This window comes from Galeopterus variegatus, unplaced genomic scaffold, assembly GCF_000696425.1.
Source record: "Galeopterus variegatus unplaced genomic scaffold, G_variegatus-3.0.2 Scaffold2420, whole genome shotgun sequence".
Taxonomy (NCBI): Eukaryota; Metazoa; Chordata; class Mammalia; order Dermoptera; family Cynocephalidae; genus Galeopterus; species Galeopterus variegatus.
The window spans coordinates 36,320-49,118 of NW_007728531.1; the positions used below are offsets into that span (position 1 = coordinate 36,320).

A 12,799-nucleotide genomic window follows, 5' to 3' on the forward strand; every position below is an offset into this window, starting at 1 on the left:
CCCCCCCCCCCCCCCCCCCCCCCCCAGAGCCTTTGTTGCTTCCCATCCTGCTGGGGCACCACTAGCTTCTCACATCAGAACAGGCTCTGCAAGGTCGAGGAGCAGGCTTTCATGCTGTCTTCGACAGCGTCCTTTCTGCCTTGCTGTAGTTTCTGAGTATATCAGTTACGATCTTCATACCTATAGAGTTGGCAGACAGAATCTCAAATCTCAAATATATGACATCGATCATCCCTTTTAGTTCCAAGTAGGACTTAGCTGTTTGAACAAAGTTCTTGTTCTTGAAATCTCCAGGCAGTCTTGAGTGTCTTGCAGAGATACGAAGTTATTTCTAGAGTCTGATCTAAATTTCTCTGGCTATAATTCAAGTTCATTCCCTGTATCACAACTTTACGTGGAAACAGGAACTAGGGCTTCCTTTGCTGAAAATCACATCCACACTGTATAACTGTTTTTTAAAAATGTATTTACCAGCTTGTCTTCTTCACAAGTTAAGTATGTGGTGTTGTGTCTTATATGTGGTCTCAGTTTTAAAATAAATGGCCATCTGCAGAACTGATTATAAAGAGGCAAGCCCTTTAAATATTCAAACAGACAGAAAATACAGAGAAATTTTGTCACATTTGCTTTGAATATATTTTTTAAATGAAAATGTTATAGATATAGATGATGCTACCTTTGTACCATTTTTGAGTGTTAATACTCCTAATATAAATAATATCCCACTATATGTATCACTCTGGAATTTATTTACGTTTAACAGTATGTTTTTAAGACTTCTCCAAGTTGACAATATGGATCTATTTCATTCACTGGTTTTCCATTGTATAACAATGACATAATTTATTTACTCATTCTTCTATTAGTGGACTTTTAAAGTAGGGTACAATTTCCCTCTATTAAAAATTGTATATGGAACTCGTATGAAAATTGCACATATTTGAGAGTGTCTCTAGGGTATATACTTAGAAGTGGATTTTCTGTATCATACAATATATACTCCTTGAGTTTTATCAGATAATAAAAATTGTTCTCCAAATTGCCTATGGAAAGTTACACTTCCACTAAAGGGCCAAGAGTTTTTCACCAATTTGATACTGTTAGACTTTAAAAATTTTTCCAGTTGGGTGGGTATAAACTTGGTATTCCGTTGCTTTATTTGTCATTTTCTTGATTATTTATGAGGTTGAGCATATTTTCTTGTTTCGGGGTCATTCGGGTTTCCTCCTCTGTTAATTGCTTGTGACATTTACCCACTTGTTTATTTTGTCATCTTATTAATTTGTATATAATATATATATTCTGTTTTCTAACCCTTTGTCAGTTATAGACCTTACAAATATCGTCTTTCGGTCTGTGGGTTGTCTTTTAACTCTATTCTACATATCATATTTTATAGGCTTTCAAAAAATGTTTAATGCAGTCAAATTCACCAATCTTTTCTTCTATAGTTTTTCTTTTTGAGTCTTATTTTACATTCTTAAATGTTTCTTCCTAGCAATGAGAAGCAAGAGGAACACTTATCCCACCTAAAAGCCTGGTGATATAAGAGAGAAAACTCCAGATGGCTTCCAGGATAGCATTGTCCTGGGGCCATCCAGCTTTGCTTTAGGGCAAGAAGGAGAAGGGAACATTTATATCATAAAGGATTTGGGGGTGATGGATTGTGAGTCCAGTGGGCACACTGGAAGTTTCAGTAATTGAGAAGAGGTGGGGGTTGGGTCCAAACTCAGTGCATTTTTCTTTTTCTTTTAAAATATTTGATTGACTGGACCCTGGTCCTATCAGGTCTGCAGCACCAGTTTTTTAAAATATTTGATTGACTGGACCCTGGTCCTATCAGGTCTGCGGCACCCAATTTTCTGTTTTGTGCTTCCTCTCTATTTATAGTCTATAAAGTTGCTTGTCTTGCTTCACAACATGAGCTACATGCCTTTTCAATTTGTATGCCATATCTATAAATATCATTTGTTTGGATTAGTGTGAGTGGAGACTTCAGGTATAAACTTACAGGGCAATCTTGAGCTGGTGTGCCCCTTATTTTGAATAACCAAGAGGGGATGTGGAGCCCAAATGGAAGGAATAGGCTTGGTCAGGCTTAATTAAATGCTTAATTTAATAACTAGTAGGAACTTGGGCACTGAAGATGAGAATCAAAGAATAATTGTTTCATTAAGATGTTCTGAGAATTTTTGGGCCAAACCCGTGGCTCACTCGGGAGAGTGTGGCGCTGAGCGCCAAGGCCATAGGTTCGGATCCTGAATAGGGGTGGCCGGTGTGCTCACTGGCTGAGCGTGGTGCGGGCGACACCAAGCCAAGGGTTGCAATCCCCTTACCGGTCACAAAAAAAAAAAAAAAAAAAAGATGTTCTGAGAATTTTTGGAATATCAACAAATTCTCGATTCTTGAGAAATTATTTGTACATCACAGGTTGTATTTTAAAGGTTCAAAAACTTTAGATAAAGTAACCTTTTTTTTTTGGTTGATGGTCAGTAAAGGGATCCAAACACTTGACCTTGGTGTTATCACCGTGCTCTAACCAACTGAGCTAGCCAACCAGCCCATGGGTAAAATAATTTTTATAAACCAAAGTAAATCACAATTAATAATCACTAATAAATTTTCCTTTCATAATTATTCTTCAGCAATTGTTCTATTTTTTTAGATTTCAAAACATTTACTTATTCCTCCATTAACATAAATTCACCAAGCATTGATTATGTCCCAGGCACTGTGGTAGAAGAATAAGGGCAAGATAGACAGGGTCCCTGCCCTCATGGAGCTAAGAGACATTAAATAAATATGTAATCACAGAGCAAGCTCTAGCTACAGCTGGGATACGTGCTCCTCGGTGCCCTTCCTCCCATTCTTCACAAATGTGGCTCCTTCTTTCCCTAGGGGTCATATCCTCCGAGAACTTTCTCCCCACCTACCCTCATTTTCTGGTCCAGCTCAATGCCCTATTTCAAGATGTTTATCACAATTTATTATTATGTTGATTATTTATTTAAAAAGTTTATCATCCCAGCTAGACTATAAGCTATAATAGAGCCGGTCTATTTTGTCTGTCTATTGTCTTTGCTGCCATTCCCCAGAACTTGGCAGTGAGCCTAGCCTGACTCATAGTCGGGACTCAGCAATGTTGCAGAATGAATGAATAAATGAATAAGTGAACCAATATGAGAAGGAGACCTAAGAATGAGTAGGTATTGTCCAGGAGAAAGGGGGACATGAGAGGAGTGTTCAATGGGAATGGAAAGAACTTCCCAGCAGAGGGAAAAACGTGCGTCAAGTCCTGTGTTGGGGCATGGCATGCTGGAGGAACAGAAAGAAGAGCCAAGAAGCTGCAGTGCAGTGACCAGTTGGCGGGCAGGGAGGGGTCAGCTCATCATGACTGAGAATTTCAAACTGAAGATTTCAATTTTATTTGAAAGGTTGTTAAGAAGCCACTGGAGGGATTTAAGCAAAGAAGGGACTTGCTCAGCTTTTTGTTTTAAAACTGTGCGGTCCCATAATTAAAAATAAATAAAATTAACAATTTAGTTTCTCAGTCACACCATCCACATTTCAAGTGCGTAAAAGACACATATGGCTAGTCACTACCTTAACAGACAGCATAGATACAGAACATTTCCATCCGTGTGGAAAGAGCCATTGGATAACACTCTTGAGAAAACCGGACACCGCTCTGTGTAAGTGGGTTGGAGGGGATGAATCTAGAGTATTACAAAACTTGAACTGATCTGATGGCAAATCTTGCAGAAAAAATTGATATTTAAAACTATCATCTAGTTGAAAATGAATTTGGAGCTTTGAAAGGGCAACTCAATAGTTCAGAAAAGTACCAGTGCTTTATACTCATAAAATCATGCTGTTCTTGGGGCCGGCCCGGTGGCACACTGCTACAGTGCACCGCTTGGGAGCGCAGCAGTGCTCCCGCCGAGGGTTCGGATCCCACATACAGACCGGCCGCTCACTGGCTGAGCGAGGTGCGGGCGCGACACCGAGGGTTGCGATCCCGTTGCCGGTCCCGGTCCGGTACGGGCGCGACACTGAGGGTTGTGATCCGTTGCCGGTCATGAAAAAAGACAAAAAGGAAAAAAAAAAATCATGCTGTTCTCAAATATTTTAAGAAACTCAAAATATTTTGAGATATAGTTCAAAAATTTGCACTGTTTTCTAAAAACATATCTAAAGATTGGTCTGGAGATAATGAACAAAAATCTATTAAAAATTTACTAATTAAGGTCATATCTATGTTTTTATGGAAACATTAAACATTTATTTATAGTAAAGTCTATTTAACCAACTACCATAAGTATTGGCTACTCATCAGAAATGACGTACCCAAATTTCACATGTTTTACATTTCCTAGTGGTGACCCAGCCCACACAATATTTTTATATAATGACAGCTGTCATGAAAGCAGACTGTCTTGTATATACATTTGGATTTTGATTAATGAGCTAATGGTGGTTCCCTGTTTGAAGTCATTAGCCCCATGTCATTCTTATCCAAAGGGTACTCAGAGTTGACAATGACGTTGATTATGTTATCTATGTGTTAGGGTGTAGCCCAAAAGATCACATTACCTATAGCAATGCTTTTTCAACTGCAGATTGCAACCCCTTACTAGCTGTGAGATCAATTTAGTCAATTTTATTAGCACTGAATGAAGAAAAAAAACCTAATAGACTAGAATAATACTAAAAATATTAGAATACATTGAACATGATGTGTGTAGGTATCTGTTTATGAAACCTTTGTTTTCATTGTGTGAATGTCTTTTGTGTGACTGCTGAGTCATGCTGTAAAATGTATTTCTAACAGTGGATTACAATGAAAATATTTTGATAAACACTGGACTTCTTTCAGTTTGTTAGTTGTAACTAAATTTGTTCTAACTTTTTCCCTTGGTGGTATGATTTGGATGTTTGTCCTCTCCGAAGCTCTTGTAGAAGATTGATCCTCAGTGTGGCAGTGTTAAAAGGCAGGGCCTTTAAAAGGTGACTGAATTGTGAGGACTATGCTCTCGTGAGTGAATTAACCCGTTCGTGGAGTTAATGGTTTAATGGGTTGTCATGGGTGTGAACTGATGGCTTTAAATTACCTTAATGCACACACATGTCATCCTTGCCATGTGATACCCTGTGTTGCCACAGGACTCTATACCAAGAAGGCCCTCACCAGACACCACCCCTGCACCTTGTATTTCCCAGCCTCCAAAACTGTGAGAAATAAATTTCCTTTTCTTATGAATTACCCAGTTTCAGGTATTCTGCTACCAGCGACAGAAAACAGACTAATATATTTGGTAACATAATTGTCAAAGTTGCTTTCTTAATGCATTATTACATGTTCTTACTACTCACTTTTCTAACCTCATCTCCTACTACCCTTTCCCCCTTGCTCTTTTTCATCCTCCTCTGCTGTCCTTGAATAAGCCACGCAAGCTGCAGCTGTGGAATCTTTGCACTGGCTGTTCCCTCTGCCTGGAACACCTTTCCCTCAGAACACCCCTAATTCCCTTTCTTCCTTCAAGTCTTCGCATAAATGTTACCTTCTTGATGAGGTCCATTCTGACCACTTTATTTAATATCACAACCCTCCTCATACTCAAAACTCCCCTTTCCCTGCTGTATTTCTTTCTGCCATTGCACTAGCTGCCTTCTATCATACTCTAGAATTTATTTATTACATATATTGCTGGTTTGTCTCTATTAAGACATAAACTGCAGGATGGCAGGTACTTTTCTATATTTTGTTTACTGGTAGAACTCAAGCCACCAGAACAGTGTCTGACACAGAGTAGGTGTTAATAAATGTTGTTGAATTCATTCAGATTAGCCCAGATCATGAGAGGAGAGAGAGAAACAGAGACAGAGAAAGTGGGGCATGACCAAGCATTAAATACAAATTTACAGAGGTTGATATTATATTTTTAGGTTATTTCCTGTCTTTTATCAAAAACTTCTAACTCTTCTTTGGAGCAGCTATTCTATTTTACATTCTCTCCTTATAGGGCCTGTTTCTCATATGGCTTTACAAGACATTGGAGCAAGAGCTTTCACTAACTCCTAGGAATTGATCCCAGAGGAGTGCATTGAAAATTAAAAAATGAACCTTTGTTGACAATTTATAGTCTCACTACAGCTAATCTAAGCAAAATCATCAAAACATGTGCCTCTGCTAAAGTGAACTTATTTATCCAACATGGAAAATAAAATAGTAAATGAGGTCAGAAAATAAATCTTGGGGTTGGTTGGTTTACAACATGAAATAAAGAGAGAAAAGTATCAAGACCCATGTAATGGCCTTGATTTTTTTTTTTTTTTTTTTTTTTTTTTCACCCAGTTTAGTGAATAAACTGAAATGTGGAGTTGGCACTGCTGCTGAGGCAGGAGGGTTATGTATATGCGACATCTCATTTATTTCCTGCCTGAAATTTTCCAACACAGTTTGAAGGAAAGGCCGCTACTTTCACCTAATGAAGTCAACAATGCCTTTGTGTACTTACTCCAAAAAAGATAGTTTGATCTGGACATTGTTATAAGGAGCATATATGAAGTAGTTTCTGTTTTTGAAGAATTAGATTATTATTAAATAAATCATTTCCAGAAACAATGGTAGAAAATCACTTTTGAGTTGTACGTGGTTTCTGTAGGAATGTCATTTCTATGTTGGCTCTGAAGACACATCTGATGTTAGAAATAAGAAAAGGATGCAACTTCAAAAGACTGACATCACATGAAGAGCAAGCAAACAAAAACAAAAAACTCATAAAAGCTCAGCAAGGGATGTCTAAAGATTTGGCCACTCCCTTTAGTCATTGTCATAACCTCTGCTTATTTAACACACTGTTAGAGTTGTGTGAAAAACTGAAAGCTGTATTATTTTTCTCTTTTATCCCCAAGTTTATAGCTCCTTTGCCCCACTCTGTACTTATGGTCTGAGGGATTTGAGCATAAATTCAACTGTAAGTTTCTCTTCTAACTCAGTGTTTAACTTGGAAGCCAGGAATATTGCACCATGGCTTGCTCAAACATCTTATTATCATCTTTGTTTACCTTCAGCCACTTTTTAAATAAATGCTTGTCTGCACAGTTACCATCCACAAGGAAGATCATAGTCTGTTTCCCTATTTAGTCAAGTAAGTCCATTTAGTCAATTATTGCCAAAGCTATGGAACAAATATTGTAGGCTTTAAGTATAGGGCAACCTTCTCACATTTTAATTCAATATTAAATCTTTTTTTTTAATCTCTGGTTTCTTCCCAACTCAAGAACAATGGATGCTTTGTTGCAAAGTCTTCACCTCTGGTAGGATCTTAATAAGAAATACACAATACTTACTTGCTCTGCCTACAGGTTTTGATAAAGACATTTTTAAAAAAGTATGCTTCGGGGCCGGCCCGGTGGCGCACTGGATAGTGCGCCGCTTGGGAAGCACGGCGGCGCTCCCGCCCGAGGGTTCGGATCCCACATACAGACCGGTTCCCGCTCACTGGCTGAGCGAGGCGCGGGAGCAACACCGAGGGTTGCAATCCCGTTGCCGGTCCCCAGTCCGGTACGGGGGCAACACTGAGGGTTGCGATCCGTTGCCGGACACGGAAAAAAGACAAAAGACAAAAAAAAAAAAAGTATGCTTCATGTGTATACTAAAAATAGAAAAATTATAAGCACTTTTAAAGCATAATCCGTTTATTAATTGAATTACAGTCTCAAAGAATTAGAGATATTTAACGAACTAATGAAGAAGACTAAGTTTTCGGGAATGTTGCTCTTGCATGATCAATATAATTATAAAAATCAACATGAAATTAGCTCTTATAATGTAGAAGTTGCAACATTCCCTCTTTAAATACTCAATCAATATTCCTTATTTTTGCTATTGAGCAGAACTGGGTGAAATTCGCACATTACCAGAAATATAGGTTATGTATTTGAAAACATAACCCGTATTTATCAGTTGCAGTTCCTGTTTTCAGATGATTTGTTAGAATGAGCTAACAAAATATCTTATTACTATTTATACAGTATTTTACTTATGAAGAGAAAGCAGCAGATATGGATTTCTTTGATATTATAAATGTATGTCTATCCTTAACCCTCTTAATTATAGAAACCTTGGCAAGAGTAATCAGGATTTAGCAAAGGAGAACCAGAATATTATTGTTTAGGCACAGAATAAAATGACACTAGAAATTAATAGTATTTCCATCATCAAATTAAAAATATTAAATGAACAATTTTAGAAAATATGCCAAAGTAGAAAGAAATGATTTAAGGGCAACTATGGTTAGATTTTACCACCAATCTTTTATTTTTATTTTTAGCTGTGATCATATTCTCTAAGTTTGTATTCTACTTTTGAAAAAAAATATTTAAATAAAAAATAGCCAACATTTTGATATTTCTCAATTTATTCACTTGTTAGGAAATGTATAGCTTGAAAAAAACACATCTCAAAAGCACTGCACTGTAGAAATATTAATAGCATATATAAAAGCAGATTGAGACTAACTAGGACATCAAGTTACCAAAATTATATGAAGTATATGGTGATTGCTTAGGCTGCTGTGCAGCAAAATGTGTAGTTATCCAATCATCTGAGTCATTTGAACCTATCTATCTATGTGTAAAGATACTTCAGACACAAAAGTATACTTTGACACAGACATGGGTAAACATGGTATCAATTTGAGTCAGCCAAAGAAGCCAGCAAGTCACATGTAATTGAACAAGTTTTGTTTGTTACTTGTTGCAGCGAGAGGGAGAATCACAGCATGGGAATCACGGGTGGCTCAGTAAGATGGTGCTAAAAAGGACCTTTATAAGATCGGGCTTTGGTTGGGTGATCTGAAGCAGGGATTCAGCAGGGCAATTCTGTGTTTGGTATCTCAGTGGCTCTCGTCCACAGGTAGGGGAGGACAGAGTGAGAACAAAGCTGTAATTGCTAAAGAAGTAGCAGTCCTCGTTTTGGCCAAGAGATGGGGTGTTTGGTATTTCATGGGTGGCACAGTCACCTTACTTTTGTCTGTGCTTACACAAAATTGCAAAGAGGGCTTGGTTGGTTTTATTTTATCATGGTCTCAGAGTAGTCTTGTTAGAGGCTGGTATTCTAAGAGATTGTTCATGTCTAGTGGGAGAATCACAGGGTCTAGCTGTGAGGACCAGGCCAGTTTCCAGATTTCAGGGACTGCTCCTTTTCTTTCTCAATAGTTGCAGTCCTTCTTGTTCTACAACTGGCAGATCTCACAAGTGTATGCGTGCCTAGGTGTCACTCTGCCCCTTTTGCAACAAGCACAATTCAATTTTAGGCTGGTTTGGATAAGAGAGCATAAAGGGAATATTTCCCTAGAAAGAATGATTCAGTTCCATTCATTGGTCCCCTTCCTAAACAGTTGACCCTTTCGAGAGCTGACTCTTCTCCTCATCTCATGCTTGAGGACTGTTTTGCTTCCTCTGTTGTCACTAGATGAGCATTTGGTAACAAGACAAAAACAAGATAACAACCATTTCTCCCGATAAAAATGATGATAAATGTGGATTTCCATTTCCATTTTGTTTTGAAAGAAGCATTCTTCTAAGTTTTTAATAATCTATAAGGGGAAAATGTTCTTCCACCACCCTTAGCTCAATCTCAGCTCTGATCACCACTAACCATTACTAAGTGTCATTTGAAACTGAACTGTCCCCTCTCCCCCACCCAGTTCCTTTTTTTCTTTTTTGGCTAGAAAATGAACACCTGTTGTTTCCGGCATTTAGAAAAGTTTATGATTCTCTACTCAGAGGTATTAAGGTTGCTACTCCCTTCTTATTCTTTGGAGAACAACCTGCTTGTTCCTTCCTTTGCATGTTAGTGTGACTAGTACACACTACATAAAAATTAATTTATGGAATATTTTATGATATACTGAATGTAATCTATTTGTTCTTATTTATACAGTTTGGGAATACAAGCCACTGAGTGTTACCATTACTGCCTATCTATGTACATAAATAATTGCTCAAAAAATACTTGCCGAGCACGTTATATGCCCATCCAACTTTGACCTAGGCATTGGGACATTAGGGAGGAAAGGAGAAAAGGAAGGTTGAGAGCCCAATCTCTGGAGTCCTATGACCTGGGCTGGAATTCCTGCTCAGTTACTGGTTGTGCCATCACAGGCAATTACTTGATCTCTCTGAACTCTACGTTCTTCCTCTGTAAAATGTGGGTAATCATAATAATACTTACCCATAGGGCTGTTGGGGCTGAAAGAGATCATCTGAAGTAATTGTTTGGCGCAGTACTGGGCACAGTTAGTCCTCTGAGAGCCATTATTAGTTTTTGAGGATGAAGTGGTGAATTACTAGATGCTGTCCTTGCATAAAGGAATTAACTGGCTGCACTGCCTCGGGAAATTAATGGGAAGATTGGAGTCATTTCACTTATTCTTGGGGAGGGTGTTAGGAGGCAGAAAAAGAGGTGCTATGCAGAAAGCATTGTCTTAGTGAGATCTTATGAACGAGTAAAAGTTGTCCTGGTGCTGGTGGAGGATGAGAGAGAAGGGAGAGCAATGAGGCTCATGGAGAGCAGGGGGGTCTCAGCATTGGGAATACAAAGCCAAGTGCTGGGCGTGGCAGAGGACAAAAACACACTGTGAACGGGGCAGGGAGGGAGGGAGGCGGTGGGACCTGCCTGGAGGGTCCAGCAAGGACCAGATCCCAAGGGCCATGTGTTCAAAGCTTAGTACCTTAGAATTTACCCTGAGAACAACAGGGATCTAGAGTCAGTCTCCACACTACTGCTGGTCCCCCTTTCAGGAGACACTTTAATAACAGTAATAATAATAATGATGATGATGATGATAATAATAATAATAAAAGGAAGTGGGCGAAATAAAGGAAATTGTTTAGAGAAGGGTCAGAGAGTTAATTGTACTCTCATTCATAGGACATAGTGACCATTACCCATGTAAGCTTGGCCCTTCTTTTATTTGACCTCTCCTGTCCCTTATTCCTTATCCATCTCTTATTCCATTCCTCTTCATTTTAAAGACACTCATTTTTTCATGTGTTTGATATATGGCCTTAAATATGCATGTACTCCTATAAAAGATATAGTGTTGTTTTATGTGTGTTTTTGATTTACCTACATGATACCCTGCTATAAATCATTTCCTGCATCTAAATTTTTTAAATTTCGATATAAAATTTTGATGTTGCTATTTGTACATCTGGTTCATTGCTTTAAACTGCTACATAGTCTGTATATAGTATATATTGTAGCATTATTTATAACAGTTTGAAATAATCTAAATATTGCATGCTAGGGGATGGTTAAGGAACTTTGGTAGATCAGCAGCGTGAAATACCACGTCTCCATTGACAAGGATAGCTCTGGATACCATGGGAAACATGTTCATGGCAATGCTAGGTGAGAAACGCAGACAAAATTGTCATTATACTATGGAAACACCCACATAAAAACACATTTTCATACAGCCAAGGGCTAGAAAGGATCAGGAAAAAAATCAAAATGAAAACAGCTAAGAACGGCAGAGCAAGGAAACTATGGTAATGCCTCTTATGTAGCTGTTAGGAATAACTACAGTGTGCCCGGGGTTTTGGCCTATACACCACGGCTTTTCCTACAGTAAGGTTTTGTGGGAGGGGGAAGATCAAAGCCTGCCCCAGAACTGGCATTGGGGTGCCGCTTTTCAGCTAGAAAGGCCTCTTCTCCACCAGTTGTGTCCTGCGGTCAACTTCATCTGCGTTTATTGCCAAAGAAAACAGGACTTAAGTTAATCTTTTCAGAAGGCGGATAGATCTAGTGCTGCTGAATTTAACCATCCTCAAGATTAAACAAGAAAAGCAAAGTACCTATAGTTCTGTATATTACTCTTCCATTTGTGCAAAAAATAAGACATATGAACTTGTATTTGCATAAAAATATTGTTAGAATAAACAAGAAATGTTAACAGCAATTGCCCCGGGGGAAGGGGGGGGGGACTGAAGATCTGGGGAAGGAGGGAAACATACTTTTTGTTAGAGTTTAAAATATTTATTTTCTTCTTTTAAAACCATGTTCCAAGCGTTTTTTTCAATTAAAATATTTTTTAAAGTTTGAATCCCAAAACTTCACGAATCTAACTTTTAAACATCATTTTTAAATGTCTTAATTTTTAACTCATTACAAAGGATTATTCAAAAACACAAATTCATATTTTGAGCCCCAAACTGTGCACTTCATTTTAGGATGAAGACTGAGCCCGATTTGAGCGGGGCTGGCATGCCTTACGCCTCACAACGCACGCGGCACCCCGACATTAACTCCAACGCGGAATGCTACCGATGATCAAGATACATTCACCAAGAATCTGGGACCGCACGTAAGAGTAACGTTAAGATACGGCTGTGACAGCGAGTCCGCCCGTCCTCGGACTGTGGCAGGCGACATCGATCCTCGGGGCCCACGCCCCGCGGACCTGATCCTTGCCCGCTCTCCCACTCGGGAGTCCCTTAGGCCGCGCCACCAGCTCGCGGGAGGGCCGCTGGGTGTTGCGACTGAGCGCCGGCGCCCAGGCGACCCCGCCCGCCGCCGCCGCCGCGTCACTCGGCGCCCTTCGGCGCGCGGCGAGCACCTACCACTGGCCGAGAAGCGGAGGGGAGAGGCCGCGGCCCCTTCCCGGTGCCCGCAGGCCGGGCGCGAGAGCTCTGGGCGCATTTGCTTGGCGCTAAATTTAAAAACGTAACACGAGCAGCAGGCTGGTCCCGGAAACGAAACGAAATCCTTCCCGCGGGCGGCCTCCCG

The 12,799-nt window shown here is 39.4% G+C and overlaps 1 pseudogene; it reads left to right on the forward strand.

Annotated features, from left to right (window-relative positions):
• The window catches only part of LOC103597777, a 42,671-nt pseudogene extending 30,328 nt beyond the window's left edge, over nucleotides 1-12,343 (forward strand).
• The last annotated feature ends 456 nt before the right edge of the window (nucleotides 12,344-12,799 follow it).